The sequence below is a fragment of the Haliotis rubra genome, unplaced genomic scaffold (assembly GCF_003918875.1).
Source record: "Haliotis rubra isolate DU_JTF1 unplaced genomic scaffold, ASM391887v1 Scf866, whole genome shotgun sequence".
In the NCBI taxonomy this organism is placed as follows: Eukaryota; Metazoa; Mollusca; class Gastropoda; order Lepetellida; family Haliotidae; genus Haliotis; species Haliotis rubra.
Window position 1 is genome coordinate 257331 of NW_025767597.1, and position 20704 is coordinate 278034.

Below are 20704 nucleotides of genomic sequence, written 5' to 3' on the forward strand. Positions count from 1 at the left end.
GTTATGGATAACATATACAGGTAATAGATCCATATAGATAGCTTATATGCTCACATAGAGAGGTTATGGATCCATATAGATAGGTTATAGATCCACATAGATAGGTTATGGATCCACATAGATAGGTTATGGATCCATACAGATAGGTTATCGATCTATATAGATAGGTTATGGATCCACATATTAGGTTATGGGTCCACATAGATAGGTTATGGGTCCACATAGATAGGTTATGGGTCCACATAGATAGGTTTTGGGCCCCCATAAATAGGTTATGGATCCACATAGATAGGTTATGGATCCATATAGATAGGTTATGGATCCATATAGATACGTTATAGATCCACATAGATAGCATATAGATCCACAAAGATAAGTTATGGATCCACATAGATAGGTTATGGTTCCACATAGATAGGTTATGGTTCCATATAGATAGGTTATTGATCCACATAGATAGGTTATGGGTCCACATAGATAGGTTATGGATCCACATAGATAGGTTATGGTTCCACATAGAAAGGTTATGGATCCATGTTGATAGGATATGGTTCCATATAGATAGGTAATAGATCTATATAGATGGGCTATGGATCCATATAGATACGTTATGGATCACATATATACGTTATAGATCCACATAGATAGGTTATGGATCCATATATATAGGTTATGGATCCACATAGATAGGTTATGGATCCACATAGATAAGTTATGGATCCATATAGATAGGTTATAGACCCACAGAGATAGATTGTGGATCCACATAGATAGGTTATGGATTCACATATATAGGTTATAGAACCACATGGAAGGTTATGGATCCACATAGATAGGTTATGGATAACATATACAGGTAATAGATCCATATAGATAGGTTATATATTAACATTGAGAGGTTATGGATCCATATAGATAGGTTTTGGATCCATATAGATAGGTTATGGATCCATATAGATAGGTTATGGATCCACATAGATAGGTTATGGATCCACATAGATAGGATATGCATCCATACAGATAGGTTATCGATCTATATAGATAGTTTATGGATCCACATGTTAGGTTATGGGTCCACATAGATAGGTTATGGGCCCCATAAATAGGTTATGGATCCACATAGATAGGTTATAGATCCACATAGATAGCTTATAGATCCACAAAGATAGGTTATGGATCCACATAGATAGGTTCTGGATCCACATAGATAGGTTATCGATCCATGTTGATAGGTTATGGATCCATGTTGATAGGTTATGGATCCACATAGATAGGTTATGGATCCATATTGATAGGTTATGGATCCACATAGATAAGTTATGCATCCATATTGATAGGTTATGGTTCCATATAGATAGGATATGGATCCACATAGATAGGTTATGGATCCACTTAGATAGGTTATGGATCCACATAGATAGGTTATGGATCCATATTGATAGGTTATGGATCCACATAGATAAGTTATGCATCCATATTGATAGGTTATGGTTCCATATAGATAGGTTATGGATCCACATAGATAGGTTATGGATCCACATAGATAGGTTATGGATCCACATAGATAGGTTATGGATCCACATAGATAGGTTATGGATCCATATTGATAGGTTATGGATCCACATAGATAGGTTATGGATCCAGATAAATAGGTTATAGATCCAAATAGATCGGTTACATATCCACAGCAAAACAAATACACAAGAATCACTTTCTTTACACACCTTGAGTCTTCTTTAGAGTGTTTTGTCACAAAGAATCTTATGCAAAGATCTAAATGTGATAGAGATGAGGATGTCCAACTGGTCTCCTCGATTCCTAGTTCACTTTGGTAAATCAGTGGTACATCCGTGGGAGCCGTGCCAATTAACGCTTAACAGAGGGGTACACAAAGCCCGCAGCCTAGACTACCAGTTGTCCAACTTCCATTTTTGTGGAAGTCGCGGTAGCTGAGCGGGTTAGGCGGTTGACTTTGTGTGCTGACGATTAGGTGCCTGACTCTGAGGGTGTGGGTTAGAATCCCGGATGGGGCTCAACTAAAAAAAGTACTAGAATTTGTACTTTACTAAGAAAGTGTAATCCCAAATAAAACATATGTTACATTTGACCACTTTCTTAATGGCATTGTGTAATCACAGTGGAAGAGAGTTTGTTGCTATTTGATGACTGTTACATGGTAAATCCGAGGAGAATTTCGATTCATGTGTACAGCTAAACCAAATGAAATGTACACAATATTTAAGTCAAGCCATGTTTTTTCTCATTGATTGCGTTTCTGTCCAGCTTTATCATTGACCGCTCAATGATCATATACACCCACTCGTTGCTCCAAAACGCTGCAACTTATTGCTATGTGGGTGTAAACTCCAAATCACTTGAGGACTGTAATTTGACTACCAGTGCATTTTGTTGAGCCTAAAAATATGTTTTTATCAACAGCTCTCCCAAACTGCTGGCCCTTGGAAAGGCTTTAGCACCCGGGTATCTGAGAGTCGGGGGCACATCAGGGGACTACATGGTGTTCGACCCGACTCACGACATTGCTACTGGACAGCAGTTCCAGCTCCGAGGTGATAGCTGGATAGGATAGTCATATCTTCCAAAATGAACAACAATAAACAAATATAAACAACTTTACTTCAGTCCACTACCGACTACTGTGCTGATACAAACAAGTCCAGATCGGACAATAGTTTGGAATACATGTAGTATCATTCCATAAAACTGTCAATGCTGTTGCATTAACTGGGCCAACGTCTGGAAACCCCGTCTTCCGACCATTACTAGTGAGGACTGTCATATGTCTAGATAGGAACATGACTACGTTCCCAAAATTCAATAATCCTGACATTTGTCGACGGATTTCTTTATTCAAATCCGCCACGCTTCAAAATGCATTGTTTGGTTGGCCTCATTGTTTTAACACATATTAAACCATATAGTTTTACACACATGCAAATCTGAAACATATATTTTCAGCAACGACCTGGGATGATCTCAACATGTTTGTTCAAAAGATTGGACTCAAACTGGTGATTGGTCTTAACCTAATGCTCCGTGACGGAACAAAGTGGAACCCATCAAATGCTAAGCTGTTGCTCAAATATTCCTCTGACAAAGGGTATCCTTTTGCCGGGATTAAACTGGGAAATGGTAGGTTTGAAGCCACATATATGTCACATCTATCACAGATCATTTAAAAAAATTGAAATATAGTTGTTTGGAATCCGCACAGAACAGGTCCACAACAACAAGATACGTAATCAGGCTGGATAATTTCGTTCATAAGTGCCACGTATCATATTTGGGCGTTAAACAATAGACGGGCACATCGTATTACTACTGAATTATCTGCGTCCTTTCACACTAACATTGAATGCAACACCCTTAAAACATTAAGAATGATATGAATATAATTTGTATATTAATTCCCTTCTCCTTGATGTACCATACCGTGTGTGTAGACAGGATCCCTTGTTATTCGTAATGCATAATTACCGTCGTATGTTTTGTCCATGAAGCACCAAACTTTTATTACCGACAATGGAATACAACTGTCAGTGAAGCGCAACTGGCAAGTGACTTCAAAGAGTTGAAACAAGTCCTCCAAGGAACGGCCTATAAGTCTAGTCTAATCCTCGGACCTGACGTGGCCAGTTATGAAGACAAGTTTTTAAACAAGTATGCATTAAATACACATTTCATACGCTACACTTGGGAGTATGGTGCTGATTGCCCCATTGCTAGAATGTTGTTTAACAAACTGAACCACCTCTGTGCTTACTATGGTATGTTAGTCTCACCCTTTGTGTCAAATCTAAAGCATTCATTCAATAACTGACATGGGAGCACGAGTGTGTCAATCCCTTTGTGCATCCTTGAGGTTTGGATTTACCTTGCCCCAGCTTAAACGCCTGAAACCTGAGTCCCATCTGTCGTTCCTCATTATCCAAAGCGGCGTTAAACCATTCGGTAGCTTTTATCTTTTCACACATCAGGTTTCCACAAACACGAATATGGTAAATGCAAGTGATACCTTCCTCGATACTCTCTTGTCAAATGTGATCATGCAATTCCAGGTCCCTGACCGATGGCGGAGCCAGTGCCATAGACGTCCTGACCGTCCATCAGTGAATATCGTCCTTGGGTGGCAGGGTATCAGGGACGTGGACGTCAATGAATCATTCATGTCATTATGGATGATCCAGTAGCATCGGGTCTTGGGGTAGCCAAATTAAAGCATCCGTTCGTACCGCTGAAGACCCGGGTTTGTCCCTCGCCGTGATATTGCTGGAATATTGCTAAAAGCGGCGCAAAACCATACTCACTCCAGCAGCAACCGTGGATTACAGCGAAGACATATTAGCCGAATAATGGATATATATACTGAGTCAAAACAGAAACTTCACATTCTTTCTTCAGGGCACTATAAAAGAACAAGAGATGGTAAGATGGTTAAATTGTTATTATTTCATTGCTGAGATCTGTGTGATGTACTCGATACACTGACAGTGCCATAATCAGTTCCATTAGGCTACACCGCCGTTCCAAAACATGGGTAAAAAGAATGTCAAGTCACAAGAATAAAAATGCGAAATTTCTCAGTTCAATATCATTTATGGCCTCCCCTCGCATTCACCACTGCCAAACACCGTCTACTCATAGACTGCCTGATGCTTGTGAACACGTGGTTGGGGATTCTGCGCCATTGCTCTTGCAAGGAAGCGCCAAGTTCCTGCAAATTCTGAGGTTGGTTCCTAAGACCACGAAGCCTACTCACAAGTGCATCCCAAACGTGCTCTATTGGAATAAGGTCAGGGGACCTCGATGGCCAGTCCATGACGTTGATTCCAGCGTTTTGAAGGAAATTTCGTGTCAACATCGTGGTATGCGGCCGAGCATTATCATGCTGGAACTGTACACCTGGGCCATGAGCCGCCATGAAAGGAACGAGTTCAGGGTGAGAACCTGGTCGCGGTGAGCAGCAGCTGTGAGGTTTCGACGGATGACCAGAAGTCGGGAACGGTTGTTCCCTCAGAAAGCACCCCACACCATGCAACTTCCGCCCCCGAATCTGTCGACTTCCTGTACACAACATTCACGACGTCGTCTCCAGACTCTATGCCTGCCGTCCGCGAATCTGAGGGTAAACCTGGTTTCATCGCTAAAGACGACTCGATTCCAGTCTCTCTGGGTCCATCGGAGGTGACGTTGGGCCCACAGCAGACGTTGACGTTGATGAAACGGCGTCAATATATGCCCACGATATGGACGTCGAGAATGGAGATTGGCAGCCCGCAAACAATTTCGAATGTCTGTGAGGACAGTCGACCTCTAAACATCTCAGCCCTGGTTCGTGTAGCCGGCAGAAATCTGTCACGTAGGTGACGCAGGACGATTAGACCTTCTGCTCGAGACGTCACACGTGGACGACCCGACCTTGGGCGATCAGAGGTGGTGCCAGTTGGTTGTAGACGACCTCGCAAGTCATACACAGTACGACGTATGCATCCCATTGCTCTTGCGACGTCAATAACTGATCTTCCGGCTTGCAACATGCCAACGGCACGTTCACGTTGCGCATTTGACAATCGTGACATTTCAAGTACCGTTAGAACTGTGGTTTAAAAGTGTTTTTTCAATTCTTGAGGCCAATGCAAACACGTGCATATGAAGAAAACTTCGATGCGAAGATCACGTGATCGACTGCACGTGCAAAACCTGATTTGGCATTAACATCATTTGCACGACGCATGGATGTGTTTGAGTGGGTTTTGCTAACGTTTTCCTAGAGTCGAAAGATAGGGATCCCATTTCGGATACAAAGACGTATCATCAGAGTAAAATTATTCATTATTTTTCAAATTACATTTTGTGAAGTTTCTTTTTTGACTCAGTATAGTAGCAGCAGGATGGTAACTGATGCTTATAGTGGACGCCGAGTGGGAGAATGGCGTTAACGAAATGAGTAGATCACCAATCACTTTGTGTAACACACTTCAATATATACAATAAGAGAAACAAAAATAGAAAGGAACGTTTGTTTGGCTGATTGTTGCGTGTACCTTAATACGGTTAGGACTGTTTGTGTTAGATTTTATTCTTTTCAGTTACTACTTTAATGGAAAAACAGCGAAACTCGAAGACTTTTTTTGACCACTCTATAATGGACCGTCTTATATCCGAAGTTCAAACAGTGATGGGTATGGTGCGAAGTTATCATGGCCTGGTGGCGTGGCTAGGGGAAACTTCTTCTGGCTATGGGGGCGGCACTCCTGGCATAGGCAATAGATATGTGGCAGGCAATCTGTGAATATCTTAGCTATTCAAAGGGTGTTTGCTTAACGTTTTCTTTTCAAACAGTTTCATGCTCAGAGTAGATTTCTTTATACGAAGAGCCTGTAATCAGAAGTAGAAAGCAACGTGGGAACGTCAAGCAGATTTAGAATTCGATTGCTAATAGATATTTCTTAGATGGTGATTACTGATGCGTTCAGTTCTGTAGAAACACCAGGACCGTGTTGAAAATATTGGGATTCAACTGTAAGACATTGTTCTGTAAAAGTTTACGCGGGTAGGATATACCATTGATGATGACGTCTTCGGTGTCTGTGGCACAATTATCGTCTAACTGTTTTCTTCTTTTTCTATACATGGTTTGTTAAGAAAGGATTATTAATCTTATAAAGTGATTTTGTTCAAAATCTTAGGTGGCTTGATAAACTGGGAGTGTCAGCAAAATATGGTTTAAAAAGGGTCATGCGCCAGTCATTCTTCGGAGGGCATCACTCACTTCTTGATGACAACAGCGACCCTACTCCTGTGCGTGAACGCATGTTACGTTAAGATATTATCATGTCATATTAACAGCTACAAAATGTCATTATGTCGGAGGGGCGGTTAGGTAGCCTAGTGGTTAAAGTGTTCGCTCGTCACGCCGAAGACCCGGGTTCGATTCCCCACATACGTACAATGTGTGAATACCATTTCTGGTGTTCCCCACCGTGATATTGCTGGAATATTGGTAAAAGCGGCGTAAAACAATACTTACTCACTCACTTACTTATCATGTCGGAATTCCATATCATGATAGGTGAACAGGGGTGCCAGTCAAATCGCCCCAGCTACAAAACGCCTCAGCCAATTTGGTCAAAATGCCCCAGGTTTGGTCAAATTGGCCCAGGGGGGTAGTCAAAATGCCCCAATGTATTTAAATTGGTTAAATATATGCCACAAATGCACAGTTTTTGTCAACTTCCATATTATATTCAATATATAATATTATATAGTAATATTTCTGATAAATTTTCTATTAGTAAACTGATAAGAGCAAAAGAAATATTCATGTATAGACAACACTGTAGTACCAATTATTTGGTAAAGAATTACAAGAGTAAAATGAAAGGTTTGTAGAATATGTTTATTGGCTGTAAATAGTTTTGGGTCAACAAATGGCATTGTGTAATCATAACAAGTATGGTATAATATTTATTATTTAAACATATTTATTTCCAAAGAAAGGAACCGGATTGGTAAACAAGCATAAGCTTATATGAATACCGCTCTGGGATACAATGGAAGGAAGAATAAACTCGTCATGATGAATGGACAATGTGAATGATATATAAATGTTGCAAAAACGAGAAATAACGCCAATCATTGTTAAACGGTATATGTCATATAAACAAAATATTTTGGATCAAATCTACCTGTTAAATTTATAAAAGAGTGCACTGAAATTAAAAGTTCTTTGTTTACTATTGAGGAGCAGCGTTGGTTTCCAATCCTTTAGTATAAAAATGCATAATTTGACGTATATCGTTGTAAAGAGTACATGAAAAGAAATAGTGATCAGAGTCTTCATAGTTATCGCCACAAGAGCAAGATGATGTTGGAGATATAAATCTTTCATATTTGTGCGCATTAAGGTCACTACATTCAAGTTGAGAGACAAGAATGTATGATTAGACAAAATCTGTTACCGAAATTTAAGTCAAAATGACTGTAGATATTAGAATCGTTCAAAATTACATTTTTGAATCTCGATAGGTGGTGGTCGATTAGTGAATATGTTTTTATAGCCTGAAATGCTCATACATTCGAGCCTCAACATTAAACACAGCATTGAATGTCAATTAGTGAACATGTTTTAATAGCCTGTTTTATCCACACATTTTGACAAGATTAATTAACAAAAGCTCTAGATTGTTTTGATAAGCATTAAACCATACGTGTTGAGAAAACCTCTGCATTCACGGCCTCACCTTTTGACAAGTTTAATTAACACAAGCTCTAGATTGTTTTGACAAGTATTATACGATACTTGTTGAGAAAACCTGTGCATTTACGGCCTCACCTTTTGACAAGATTAATTAACAAAAGCTCTAGATTGTTTTGATAAGTATTATACAATACTTGCTCACAAAAACTATGCATTTATGGCCAATAAACATTTTATACAAAAATTTCACTTTATGCTTGTAATTCTTTACAAAAGCATTAATAACATGCGAATAATTGGTATTATAGTGTTTATATTAGTTTTGCTCATATCAGTTTACTAATAGAAAATCTATCAGAACTATTATTATATAATATTATACGAAGTACATAATATGGAAGTTGACAAAAACTATGCATTTATGGCATATAATTAATCATTTTAAATACACTGGGGCATTTTGACTACCCCCCTGGGGCAATTTGACCAAACCTGGGGCGATTTGACCAAAAATCTGGGGCATTTTGACCAAATTGGCTGAGGCGTTTTGTAGCTGGGGCGATTTGAATGGCACCCGGTGAACAGTACCTTGTGCTTAAAGGTCGTATGTAGTGACCAAGGCCTTTGAGGTAGTCTCTCATGGATCATCCTGTTTCGACTATCTCGACATCAACCATATTCGTTTTGTTCGTTTGTGCTGTATGTTGTTGCTACACCCAGCGATATACCAGCTGTATGAAATGTAGTAAATTACCGAATCTGGACCAGACTATCCAGTGACAGACATGATGAACATCGATCAGCACTATTGGAATACGATTACATGTGTCAGCCAAGTCAGCGAGGCTGACCACCCGATCTAATCATTTGCCTCTTACGATAAGCATGGGTTGCACTAAACAATAGCGTGTACTGACACCATGATTTCATTTGCCAGGACTATTGGTTGACGCTTCTTTACAAGAGACTTGTTGGCAACAAAGTATTTGATGTTCCATCCTCATCTACCAGCATCCGACTGTATGCACACTGTACGAAGCTTAACAAGTGGGTTGTTTGGTAACAACTCTATTCATAACCTGGTCAACACTTCCCACACAACAGTTTGGCCATAAGCTACCACTAATCACAAATAAAGCATTTTATCAAAGTCCAAATATACACACAGTCACTGCAATTTGAATCAGTTTAGAGCTATGCCAGGTACTGGCAGAACAACAGCTGAGTGTCCGTGATTTTCAGGAAGGAATGTTTTCGTCTTATTGGTACGTGTCATGAATATCGAATTTGACTTAAGACGTTACAGAGATGTAATGCCTATGTGTGAGATTCCCGTGGGTGACATCTGCATCTCTGCATAGCTAGCAACTGTGTGACGTCATCAAAACAAATGCCGTCACTCAAATCATTATGACGTCATGCCCATACAAGTCATTCATATGATATTTTCACAAATGAATGAAATGACTAGGTTTCAAGGAAAGTAATACTAATAATCCTACATATTGACATCACTTTTCATGTTTCAGCGTATACAACTACAAGCCTGGAAGCATCACAGTGTATGCCCTCAACTTGAATAAAGACCCCGTACTCCTGACTATATCGGATCTGAACATCAATAGCATGGACAGATTCTGTCTGACTCCGGAGGGAGGAGACCTTACGTCAACGTTTGTTTAACATGATATGTTTTCTGTCAACTCTTGAGTGAGTGAGTGAGTATGGTTTTACGACGCATTTAGCAATACCACAGCGGGAAACCTTACGTCAACGTTTGTATATCATATACAGCTTATGGACTGTGTTCGTGTTGCAATTACCACAGTGGCGAAGCCATGAACAATCGGTTTAAATAATGAGGATAAAGTTGAGAGACATTTGCCTCAAAAGCAGCTCTTGACGCAGGAATCTGTAAAATAACCTACGACAAACTTTCATCTTTGATGGGCATTTTAGAAGTTGAGTTGATGAAGAATGATGACAATTTTTATGGATATACAACTTCTTGTATTCTGTGAAAGGCGACGTTTCGACATAAATGCCGTTGTCAAGCAAGTGATGACAACGACAGCGCCTTTTACAGAATAAAAGAAGTTGTATATCCATAACAAGTTTCATCATTCTACGACAAACTTGTTCACATATGTTATAGTTGCAGGACATCTGTTGGATCCACAGATGATCAAGGAGAATAAGCAGACCAACCAGGTTTTATATTCTTTCCAGAAAAGTCCAACTCAATGGCAACACTCTGGAACTAGGCAATAATCAAATACCACAAATGATGCCAAGATCTGTAGGAAGTGGGACCATGAAAGTACCCGGAAACTCATTCGGCTTCATCGTCATCCCTGACGCCAACATCGCGGCATGTCAATCACAAGGCCACGGTACCATTATCGGATAGCCATCTGGCAATTTTAATAAAATGTTTGCAAACCGCCATGATTATTGTCTTTTGGAATGTAGACGTGTTAGGTGGCTTTGGAATATCTTAACTGTGATAACATCCTCTATTACTAACTATTATTTACAAGTTTCAGTTAATCTTCATGTTTCTCAGAGTGAAATTGACAGGAAACACAAGACAGGGTTATTTAATTATACAGTTATATTCATCCCTGAAACGACTTCACACTGTGCAAAAACAACAGTATGTGTTTGAATAAATGGTTGGAAGGTTTAGAAGGTTAAGTTCACATAATATGGAATAAACTGCTCCAAAAGGAGGGTTGTCCATGCTCTCACACTGTAGTAATATTGTACGAACCCATCTTAGGGTTACACATTTTAATTTTAAAATCACCTCTTTACAAGATATATGGAATATGGTTACTTTTGCATCCTTAGACCAGGAAGATCATGGCTTTGCGACAGTTAAGCTGTTGCCTAAATGATTCTTCAACTCAACTCCCTGCACCAACGCGTCTTATCACCAGTAAAGCTCCACATCGTCAACACATATTAATAATTTGTTCATACATTGAACGTCTTCACTCCCTACGAAGGCAAGGGCTGACGTTTGAATGTAAGTACCACGTGCTTTTACTTCGCTACTGTGTGTTCGGTGCCCATGGAATACATGGCTAAAGTGTGGTGATTAAATGATCTTCAGGTAACATTTGTAGATCATTAAGTTGGACAAAAAAACAACAACAAAAAAACCAAAAAAAACCTGACTGATGGACAGCGTTGCAACACGAACATATTTAGATCTCCAGATTTGTTACAGACTGCCATCTCATGACGGTACTGCTGGGATAGGCAAGAAAGACTTTCATTCGACGCAGATGGTCTGAGTGAGGGACAGAAACTACATGCTTCCTTTTTGGGGCGAACACCTGGTGTCATTACGGATTTTCAGTAATCCGTTCATATATGTTCACCTTGATTTTGCATTATAGGCAAACTTGTTTCAGAGAATAATCGAGACTTTGCATGTTGTAATCATCAATTTAGGTCAGCTAGACAGGAGACGGTTATGCATATCATTAGTGAATTGTCACTTCTCCAAACATCTTTGGAAATGTGTGTTATTTATTGATGTACAATGAACAAATCTTAATACATCAATCCCGTCCTGAGAAACAGCACACGCAATAACAAATCAGTTTGAAATGCTTGGATACATTGCATGCTTACTGCACTCACAGAATGAGAATGTGGTAGTACAGTGTGTACAATATTGACATCCCATACATCCGATACATCACCTTTGGTGTCATGTAGGGTTACTTTGACTAAAAGTAGAAGTACGATTTACTGCATGTTGGAAGCCCGCAGGTTTATGAATAATACTTGTCTGGCGTTTGCATGTGTCGTCAGTATGTAGTCAAATACATTACAAACTAGCCTGCAAACAGCATGTAGCTATGGAAGAGGGAGCAATATGGTTCTTACAGCATTTACAGTCTACTGTTGTAGCAAGGACTGGCATCTAGAACACACAAGCTTATTAATGTTACTTTTACAAAATTAAGTGAGACAACAGAACACAAACACGCAAAAGCAATGTGCAAACTAACTGGTTAAAAGCTGTGACGAAATATTTGGTAGGCGTTTAAATAGTGCTAAAGGAGAATCCACTTGTGGTCGATTGTGACCCAGTGCAAGCTGAGTTCATGTGTTCTGTATATTCGACAATGGGCTTTGTCGACTCGACACAAGCTTGCATGGGAGAATATTCTCGGTCGTCCAGGAAAGTTTTATTTGCAGATTTTGCACTGTTAGACTCAGCGTCATCACTTTTCAAAGTGTTTAAACTCACCTACAACAGAAATGTAAAGTGTATCTTCGTCATATTAAGGATAGGTCGTGTGTCTACATATTTCCAAATGTTATCGGGACTTGATTTTTCTCAGTTTCACATTTACGTAATAAAACTAAGATAAGATACCAAAACCGATACACACAAGCCCAGTTCTTGACCAAAAGTCTAGGCATAATCTTAATCATCTAAATCATACATGTGGTTACATTTTCTTATCAATTGCCAGGTCTTTGTGGCACCTGCTGTTTGCCCAAACCGAAGTGAACATAGGAGGTATATATCTCAAAATGAAGTAACGGTGAAAATGTTCCCGGATATCATGATCTTGTGTTTATTTGGACTGGCTTGGATCCTGCCGTTTACTGTGTCCCTACACACCGAACATATCAGGGTGAAAACTAACCACGTGTTGCAGGTGATAGATGACATGTTTGTTGGCGTCACCATCGCCGGCAGTCAACTGAGGTCCAATCTGAAGTATCACAATGTCAGGTAATAAAACATCGGGGCAAATATGTCTGATTGGTTTGTTACTTGGTTGACGGATTTGTGTGCAAATCGAGGTTTCGGATGATAATATACATTTATATCCACAAATAAATGCCATGAACACTTTCCACAGTAGAAGTCTGGATTGTATCATGAACATTATGAAATAGAAATGATACCAGGTCGGTTGCATTCTGGTCCATCAGCGGCACTTGTCAAAAAACCGGTGCGAAGTAAAGTCAGTTATTCGTCTGTGAACATATGGTGCAAGTATAAATAGGGAATACCATAAGACGTTTTGACAGTTTTACCGGGGCCTTATAACCTGGACAAAACACATTGTGAATAAAGAGTCTTTTGACTTTCTTTGTAATCTTGGTAAGAATAGCCTGTAGGGACTACATTGATCCAGGAAATATAGCTTGATTATTACCATGGTTCAAGAAGCACACAAAACGTGTTTGTTTTAACAGTTCTCCCAAACTGCTGACTCTGGGAAAAGCTTTAGCTCCAGGGTATCTGAGAATCGGTGGCTCGTCACTGGACTACATGGTGTTTGACCCGACCCACAACATTGCTACTGGAGACCAGTTCCAGCTCCCAGGTGAAAGCTATAAAACATTGTTCCATCCTTCTAGCAAACACCTTCACCGAAAGGTCTCCCTATGAGTCTCCCTTTTGACTGACAGATTTCTTGTTTCTGTGTTCACATAATCTTGTTTAAACTGTTATATATTCAAGATATACAACTGAAAGAATGTATTATTTGATGTCAGATCGTGACAGCAAAATAACATTGTTGCATCTTTCTAGAACAAACCTTCCCCAGAAAGACCTTGAATCTACATGTACGTTTTGATTGAAGAATTTCCATATTTCTGAGCTCACGAAATCTTATGCAAACTGTCATGATTGAAGATGCTTCCAAGTGTGATTTGACTCTATATTCAAGATATACAACTGAAAGAATGTATTATTTGATGCCTGATCTAGAAACACTTATTTTCAGCAAACACCTGGGATGATCTTAACATGTTTGTTCACAAGATTGGCTTCAAACTGGTGATTGGTCTCAACCTGGTGCTCCGCAACGGAACGAGGTGGAATCCATCAAATGCAAAGCTGCTGCTCAAATATTCCTCTGACAAAGGATATCCTTTGCAGGACTTGAACTAGGAAATGGTAGGTTTCAGGGCATTTACCACACATAATAGTTATTCTTGCTGGGGATGTCTTGAGGAGGAGGTCCCGAACAACCTGTACTTGTATGAGGTGACTGAATGGATCGGTAGTCAGGTTGGTTAATTTGTGTTTTTACCGGACCACTGATTCCAAACCGCCTGGAGATTGTGAATACTCTCATCCCGCATGCACACAGGGTGATCTTTCACATTATCGTGAAGAACGAGAGCAGATTTTCATCACTAATATTACATTTTGAACTTCGCATTGTTATTTATTCCATGATAAATTGACACCGATTGCCAGATTTTTATATCGTGCTTGCTGAATTTATTTTAATTGTACCTATTTTTTCATGTAGAACCAAACTTGTATTTCCGACATCGGAACATTACAATCAGTGATGCTCATAGGTGGCAAGTGACTTCAAGGACCTAAAACAAGTCCTCCAAAGAACGGCCTATAAGTCTAGTCTCATCCTTGGACCTGACATAGCCGGTTATAAAGACAAAGTTCATTAAAAAGTATGTACAAAATAGAAATTACATCAATTCACATCAAAAGTGTGAAAAGTACAAAACCGTATTAAAACCACTTAAAGCGTAAAAGTTTCACACAATAAGAGAATCCACTTCCACAAACGTTTCGTCCCTACTACCTGTGAAAGTGACCGTTCCTTCCAGCTTCCTGTCCTTGGGTGGAGCCAGTGTCATAGACGTCTTGACCATCCATCAGTGAGCACCTTCCTTCAGGGTGGGGAAGTATCAGGGCCTACAATGAGTATGTCAGTAGCAATACTCCAGTAATATCACGGAGGGGAACACCAGATATTGGTTTAAAACATCGTATCCGTGTGGTGAATTGAACTCGGTTCTCCATTTGTTTAAGTGATTGTTGTGTATACAGTAACACAGTTACAAATTCCTGTTTCAGTTACTACTTTGATGGACACACCGCCAAACTCGAAGACTTTTCTGACTATACAATAATGGACCGTATTATACCTGAACTACAGTCAGTGATGAATACAGTCCGAAGCTATCATGGTCTGGTGGCATGGCTTGGGGAGACTTCTTCTGGCTATGGGGGCGGCACTCCTGGTATAGGCGATAGATACGTGGCAGGCAATCTGTGAGTATTTTAGTTATCAAAGAATTTTGGTTTGAAGTTTTCTGTAAGACGTGTCAGTAAAAAACATTGAATACAGCAGAATAATGTCAACCAGAGCACTTCCGATGGAGCGCCAGTATACGTTGATGATGCCAATTGATAAAACATGCTTGCTAGATGGAGATAGGGGGGTACATTTGGGAAAATTGGAACAAATTGTATGTTCAAGCATACGTGTTTATGGTGTACCATTGCTGATGTCTTAGCATAACATTCCAGTTTCCTATGTGTCTTAAGAAAGGATGTGTACATGTACGGATATATGATGGTTATTCTTATTTTTAGGTGGCTTGATAAACTAGGTGTATCAGCAAAATATGGTTTTAAAAGGGTCCTCCGCCAGTCACTCTTTGGAGGGCATTACTCGCTTACTGACAGCAATAACGACCCTACTCCTGTGTGTATTCTTAAGTAATGTCAAAATGTACTATGTCATATTAACGATTAACAATGTAGTTTTGGCCGACTGCAATATGAAGTCTCTTGACAAAGATCGTTGAAGACCTTTAAAACCTTATTATTATGGAATAATCACTACTTTAACAGATATTTTCAATGTCCTGTTGGGACAGCTTGAATAGGCACAGAACAACACAGAAGTCAATACTGTTTTTCTTATAGAGGAACACCATAATTTCTTTTCACAGGACTATTGGTTGACGCTGCTTTACAAGAGACTTGTTGGCAACAAAGTATTTGATGTTCCATCTTCATCTACCAGCATCCGACTGTATGCACACTGTACGAAGCTTAACAAGTGGGATGTTAAACCATATACTTTTACAAAACTTGTAAAGCGTATACTCGAAAACCTTCACATTTATCATACTTAAACATATCTTTAGAATGAAAAAGAACGACGTCCACAATGGGCATGAATGGAACGTTGTTTGGCTGCTCAAAAACTCAACTCACAAAATTTAATATAAATCCAAATGCAATTCGGTTTTCGAGCAAGAAACGATGAAACAATGAATAGGATTTATCATTTTCTATCGTATCCATACATGTTTCGAACGAAGACACCCAACACTCCAAAATATTGCAGGTAGCGTTCTGGTCATCTGGCCTAGACATTTCATCTAATTGTGTGAAGATATGTTGCATATGCTATACATATATGACTGACTGACTGACCGAGTTTAGTTTTACGCCGCTCTTAGCAATATTCCAGCAATATCACGGCGGGGACACCAGAAATGGGCTTAACACATTGTGCCCATGTGGGAATCGAACCGGGTCTTCGGCGTGACGAACCAACGCTTTAACCACTAGGCTACCCACCGCCCCTATACATATATGAATTACCAATATTGTAAGAACATTATATCAAAGTCATAATATGCAAACACTGAATTTGAAAAATAATGTTTGCCATAATTACGCCCAATACTGTAGCCGAAGTACAGAACATCATCTCAGGGTGCAGGATGTTTTGCTGAGCCGAATGCTCTGCTCTGTACGTTTCACAGCGGTTTTCCCTTTACACCAAAACGGAATTTGTTGCTGAGGATAGTTAGACTGCATTTTTCTTTCGCTCTGACGTCCTATATTTAGGAATTCAACCGAAGTTCCTGAGAATATTGGGGATAAATAGCATATTTTTAGTATGCAGAGTCAACTACAAAACATTAACGTGCCCCCTTAATGTGTTGCAAAGCAAATCTATTCCGAAACACTTTTCGTTACTTACACGCTTTCGAATCTCTGTACTTATTATTATCTAACTGTATTTGCGTTCCATCAACAACTTGATTATCTGGTCTGTTTACACGCCTCTGTTGCATTGCTGGAGTACTGTTGTGCGACTCCAGGCAGAACATATATATGCTAGACAAAAATAGTTAGGGATACATTTAAATTTTGAAATTATATATAATGATCCATTTATTCATTGACACACCGATAAAATATCAATCATAAAATACCAATATCCCTAACTTATTTTGTCCAGTATACTTCCATTTTCAGGCGAACACCCGGTGTCTTTACTGTTTTTCATTGATCCATTCATATTATTTTTACAGCTATCTTTCCATTTACACATGAATATGTTGATTAGTTTTTTATTGTACACTAATCTTCAGAAGTTGCCGTATCGGCATATGTCCTGCATATATCATCGCGGTTCAAATGTATTACAATGTAATAAAGCCATGTGGCCGCCCTGTGGCCGCCATCTGAATTTCAACATAGTAACTATACGCACGTGACATTAATCAAACATCATGACGCCATTGTGTCCTCACAGGTCGGCCAAGGCAATTCGAGGATATTTTCACATTCATTGAATTTTCACGACATCTGTTTTGACATCACTGGTTCATTTTTGGTTTGTTTTACTGAAAACAAATGATATCACTTGACATCATGTCCTCACAAGTCAATCGTATGATATTTAAAAAATGAAATGACTCTAGTAGGTTTAGTAATAACCATACATATTGACATATGTTATGACATCACTTTTGATGTTTCAGCATATATAACTACAAGCCTGGAGACATCACAGTGTATGCCTCAACTTGAATAAAGACCCCATACTCCCTAACTATATCGGATCTGGAACATCAATAGCATGGACAGATTCTGGCTGACTCCGAGTGGAGGAGACCTAACGTCAACGTTTGTATAACATGATATGTTTTCTGTCAACTCTTGAGCTTATGGATCAGTCCGTGTTGCAAGCTTCATCAACAACCGGTTAAAATAATGAGGATAAAGTTGAGGCATTTGCCTCAAAAGCAGCCTTGACGCAGGAATCTGGAATAGCCACCGCTCTGTCAAATGCCAGGCAACATGCTAGTGTTTCGTCAACTCTGGATGAGTAGGCATCGCCGCTGACGCATTTGCAGAAGCAATATTCAAGAAGGCCACAAATGATACACCAGAAATGGACTCGCTATTATTGTGCCCATGTGGGATTCCGAACCCGGGTCCTCGGCGCGACGAGAGCGGACGCCTTTAACCACTGCCCCGTCAACTCTTGAGTTTAAGGACTGTGGTCCGTGTTTCAGCGTTATCATCAGTCGCAAGCTGGTTCATAAATAATTGTTCACTCATGAAAGATAAATTTATGCAGACACTCAATTTTCAGTATCTTTCCAGAAAAGTCCAACTCAATGGCAAAACTCTGAACTGGTTTTAATAACCAAATACCCGTTACATGATGCCAAGCATCTTGGTTATGGACGATCGACAGTACCTGAAAACTCTGGCTTCTATCGTCACTCCTGACGCCACAACATTGCAAGTATGCCAATCATTACAAGGCTGCCAAAATTATCGGATAACTTAGAAATCCAGCATTACTTTTCCGTATTATTGCTTCAACAAATTCATTTACAAAGGTTGCCTTTAACGTTTGCCCAGGTTTTGGGACATAGTCTCTGTTACTCCATCCTTGATATGAAGTTCCCACACAAGCAAGTCAAATTCAGAGGGTTTGTGCAAGCAATGAGCGTTAGATCTTCATAGAAGAGTAAATGGATATAAGCCTCTACTTAATAGTGCATCAAACGTTATGGACATTGCTGCTGTTTCATGTCATTGTCGAACTGATTTTACGCCCTGTGACTGTGGATCTGTATTTATTATGATATTGGCCGTCTGCGGGCTTTGCTACTACCAATGATACACTCGGAATCATTATTTGCCATTATTTCGCATTGTGCTTGCTCCTCTCCCTACTACACGTCAAGGCTTTGATGATAACAGCCGTGCCAGGATACCAGGCCGTCGCTTAACGAATACTCCATCTCCAGATATATACGTAATGAGTCGTTGTTCTGCGATTCTTTCTCTCGCATACCATAAGTACGTGAGATGCGGTAAGATGGTTAAATTGTTATTATTTCATGGTTGAGATCTGTGTGATGTACTCGGACAATAATCGATAAAGTGCCATAATCAGTTCCATTAGGCTGCCACCGCGGTTCCAAAACATATGGGTATACTAGAATGTCATCAAGTCACAAGCAAGAATAAAGCCGCAAACTTCTAAGTTCAAGATCGTGCATGGCCAACCCGCGCATTCACCATCAAGCAAACAACGTCTACCTCACAGACTGCCTGATGTTTGTGGATACGGTTGTAGTATTCTGCGCCATCGTTTCTTGCAAGGCAGCGTTCAAGTTCCTGTAAACCCGAGGCTGGTTCCCGTGACCACGGAAGCCTTGGTATCCGCGTGCATCCCAAACGTGCTCTATTGATTAGCGTCTGTGGACCTTGATGGCGACAGTCCATGACGTTGATTCCAGCGTTTTAGTTAGAAATTCTCAAAGCCAAACATCGCGGTATGCGGCTGAGCATTACCCATGCTGGAACTGTAGACTCCAAACTATGGAGCCGCTGCGAAAGGAAACGAGTTCAGGTAGAAACCTATCGCGTAAGCAGCAGCGAGGTTTCCACGGATGGTCGGAAGTCGGGGAACGCTTGTTCCAAACAGCAGAAAGCACCCCACACCCATGCAACTTCCGCCCCCGAATCTGTCAGGACTTGCTGTACCACAATACTGGGCGGCATTGCTCCAAGATTGCCAAGTTCCGTCCGCGAATTCGAGGGTAAACTCTGGATTCATCGAGCAAAGACGACTCTGATTCCAGTCAGCCTAGTCTTAGCGAGATGACGTTGGGCTCCATTAACAGCAGCAGACGCTTTCGATGCTGATGAAACGTCGTCAATATTGCTCCACGATAGTGGACGTCGAGAATGGAGATTGGCAGCAACCTTGCCTCTGAATGGTCTGTGAGGACAGTCGATCCTCTAAACATCTCAGCCCCGGTTTCGTGAATGGCGAAATTCACCACGCAGGTGATGTAGGACGATTTGACGGTTTGGTTCTCGTGACGTCACATCGCTGACGAATCTGACCCTGGCGATCGTGAAGTGCTTTCAATGGCGTGAGACTACCTGCTAAACATTTCCTACGCTAATGACCTGTCCCATCACGGGCGACGTCAATTGATTCTTGCGCCCGTCACATAACGCTATCACGCCGGTTTCTGGACAACCTAATTTCCGCCAACGGCACGTTCACGTTGCACATTTGACAATCGGTATCAATTGTGAGCCGACCGCAACGCACAAAACGATCTGACCGTCCCACCGTGATAATTTACAATCATTTTAAAACACGATGAATGGATGGTAATTCCGATGGTACTTTTATAACAGCTTTTCTAGAGTCGAAAGATAGATCCCATTTCCTGAGCAGATAGGATGTATCATCATAAAAAAATTATTTATTATTTTTCAAATTACATTTCCAGGAAGTTTCTTTTATCTTAGTATAGTATGCGGGATTCCAGCCAACATGTCCTCCTCATATCATCTCCGTCATATGCCGAATGTTAGGCAGAGAACCAACA

At 40.2% G+C, this 20704-nt stretch overlaps 1 protein-coding gene and 1 long non-coding RNA gene across 4 annotated transcripts in view; one reads left to right on the forward strand and one right to left on the reverse strand.

Annotated features, from left to right (window-relative positions):
- LOC124263026 (heparanase-like) overlaps nucleotides 1-20704 on the reverse strand; it is a 197915-nt gene that overhangs the window by 40511 nt on the left and 136700 nt on the right. The window lies entirely within an intron of this gene.
- Nucleotides 6228-9226, forward strand: LOC124263037. The gene is made up of 3 exons (XR_006894753.1): nucleotides 6228-6309; nucleotides 6711-6822; nucleotides 9159-9226. It is a non-coding gene; the product is annotated as an uncharacterized LOC124263037 (long non-coding RNA).